Raw genomic sequence first — 3,295 nt, 5'->3', positions numbered from 1 at the left:
CGGAAGTCCCGCCCCCTAACTGTCACTCTCAGGAGTTACGCAACAGTTTGACGCTAAAAAAAACAAAAAAACTCAATTTAAACTGATTAAAAGCAGCTGAATGTTGATGTTTGAGTTATCAAACCAAATTAAAGGCCCAGCATATCTCTGAAGAATGCCTGTCGCCCGCCGCCTTTCAGTTTTAAACTAAGATCTTTTGTTGACAAACAGCTGTTTTGCCTCTGTATGAGTTATAAATGACTCTCAGCTACTACCACATCAACTTTTACCCACTCTCTCTATATTTGACTAAATATAGTTATATTAGCTGTGGTGGCCATCTTAGATTATAGCCATTAGTTTCTGAGAGGTTCATTAAAATCCACCCGCTGGTTCATGAGATATTTTGCTAACAGTCTGACTAAATAGCCTTAGAAAACTCAGTCAGATCTACAGATGAGCTAAGACTTGGTGTGGTAGTAGCTGAGAGTCATCCCGAACACTGACTCTGAGTGCTAACAGATCAGGTGAGATTCTGAGATCATTTACATTTTTAAGGTTTGAAACTGATGGTTTTAGTTTAAAACTTACAGGAAAGTCGGCGAGCGATACGCATTCTGACAACAAATGCTAAACCTTTAATTACTTTCTGAAATTAAAGATAATAATCTGAAGATCTTACAGTAAAAATAGTCACATTTCAATAAATAATGTCTTTTTGTCTCTGAGTTCAGTCAAATCGTTATTTTTAGTTTTATCCTTTTTTTAAGTAACTTTCACCTGATAGATAATAACAATCAGAACTACCTGTGTCTGCAGGAAATGTGAGCTGATGAAGCAGATTTCTGCTCAGCAGATTTCGAGGTAAAACAGGAAGAGTGAAAAGGATTTTGCAATGCAAAGAACTTCCAGAGAACTTAAACGGTTTATGACATGAAACTGCAGCTGCTGGAAAAACATAAAAAACTGATTTTAGTTTCACTTTTAACTGAGCGTGGAGCTCAGGTTTAGGTTTCCTGAAAGATAACTGAATTATTTAACGTCTTAATGCATTTAATTGCTCATTAAAACAAATAAGACTCATTATTGAGTAAAAAACTAACAAACACGTTTATATTTAAAACAAGAAAACAGGCCGAAGATCTGGAGGTTTCTGTGATTCTAGGATGTACAGATTTGACTCATTTTAGTTTATTCTAGATAAAAAATACAAAAAAAAGCAAACAGAAAGACATGTTTGTCTTTAATCGAGCAGAATGTCGTCTTCCTGACATGAAACCATCTCATTAAATGCTTTAATAATTTCAGCTTTTATTAAAATTTAACTTTTCTTTGAGTAATTTATGAGTTTATGGCAGAAAAACCTTCCTGGAGTCTTGGATTAGATGTCCTGTTTTGTCTGCAAAAAAACCTTGATTAAATATTTAAAAAAAAACTGAAAATAAAATGAAACCACAGTTTTTGAAACCAACCATTTTAGATTATCTTTAATTAAAAACATGAAAATGGGAGAAAAACACATTTTTCTGTTTTATTTCAGGTTTTATTAGCTTAATGTTTGTCAGAACTTTATGCCTTTACATCAAAGTCTCTGTCAGGTGAATATTTGCAGTTTTGTGCAGAAACAGAAAGATTCTGACGTGAATCTTCGCTCACACACTCGGTCGGACCTTCAGCAGGTGAAAAACAACCACAGCCACCCGGCGTTCAGGTCCGTGACCCGGCTAAAGTCCAGGTTCTGTATCTGAGAGTCAACAAGCGTTGGCAGGTCACAGCACCCAGACTATTTTTGGACCGGAGGCCTTGGACTCTCAGTCGGGTCTGTCTCGAGTCACCTCTGCTCCAGAAGCCGCTCTGTCCTCGGTGGACGCCGCCGTTCGTCCCGCTGCCTGAAACAGGAAGAACAAAACGTGGTTTCCTGTCAACATTAAAAGAACAGTTCATCCATTCTGAGGTGGGCTTCTGAGGGATCCCTCCGAGTGAACGGAAGAAAAGAAGTACGGCCATCTTGAAACTGCTCTCTGACATTTCATACCAGTTCGCTAGCTGTAGCACTTCCTGTGCAGCTTGGTCCACTTCCTGCTGGAGCACCTGAGTCAGGTGAGAGTTCCGTCATTCTGAAGGTTTCAATAACAGTTCAGACAGCTGTTTTAAGATGGCTGCTTTAGCTCGTGTTGGCGAGCTAATCACCGCCTTACCGTCTTTTTGTATTTCACATAAGGAAGTGCTACAGCTAGCTGCTGATGCCGCTATTAGTACTTGAAGATAATCATAACATTTCATGTAAAAACAAACATGTTTTGTGAAATGGACTGCTGTGTTAGGGCCATGTATGTGGTGGGCGTGGCCTGTTATAACCCCGCCCACTTTGTACTAAGGCCCATCCAATCAAACAGCAGACATTTTCTGGTTTTAAAGGAAAACTTAAATTAGAAACTAAACACCTAAAGAAAACGACCAGAACTTTATTAAAACTATGAATAATTTGTGAACTTTGATTACATAATAAATAAATATAATCTGGCTTTGATGTTTTATAAACTTGTGTTTGAAGCCATTTTAGTTTGTCGCCCGCATCATGAGCCACTGGAGGCTCATCTACAACTTCTGGAGTCAACCCAATTCAAGATGGCTGCCACAGCTACTCAGCCTTAGCAAACACACAGATATCTGTAACTCAGTCAGATCTACAGATCCTGAGCTAAAACATGGCGTGGTAGTAGCTGAGAGTCATCTGAGAGCACTAACAGCTCATCAAACATTTCACAGATTAGCTCAGAGAGGAGCCGCCCACATCTGTCTACAACAGGTAGGATACTGACTATCGCCCTTTCCTCAGGTGTTTTCAGGTGTGCTGCCTCTCACCTGCTCCAGCAGGTGTCGCTGCGGACCTCCGGACCTCCTGCAGCTGCTGGACCAGAACATTCTCACCAACATGAGTCCGAACCGCGAGGAGGTCAAAGGGCAGCAGGTGACCTTCAGCTTGGACCCCAGGCAGGGGATTTCCGGTAGGGACCGGGAGGTGACGGTGAGCTTCAGGACTCCAGGCGGAATCTGGGTGAAGTTCTGACCCGCTGCGGGCCTGGACTGGGTCAGAACCCGCAGCAGCCGACGCACCGCTCCGGTCCGGGCAGAATCCGAAAGTCCAGCCGTTTTCCTGCAGACCTCCCCCCCGCGGGCCCAGAGGCGGTCCGGGCCCCGGTCCGGGCCCCGGTTCGGCCCGCGGCGCTCGGCCGAGTCTCCGCGCAGCTTGGCCGGGCCGGGCCGCTTGGCCGGCGGGTTCCTGCTCCAGATGTTCCCCCGGCAGCGGAGAACC

The sequence above is a fragment of the Kryptolebias marmoratus genome, linkage group LG16 (assembly GCF_001649575.2).
Source record: "Kryptolebias marmoratus isolate JLee-2015 linkage group LG16, ASM164957v2, whole genome shotgun sequence".
Classification (NCBI taxonomy): Eukaryota; Metazoa; Chordata; class Actinopteri; order Cyprinodontiformes; family Rivulidae; genus Kryptolebias; species Kryptolebias marmoratus.
This window is presented reverse-complemented; position numbering follows the sequence as displayed.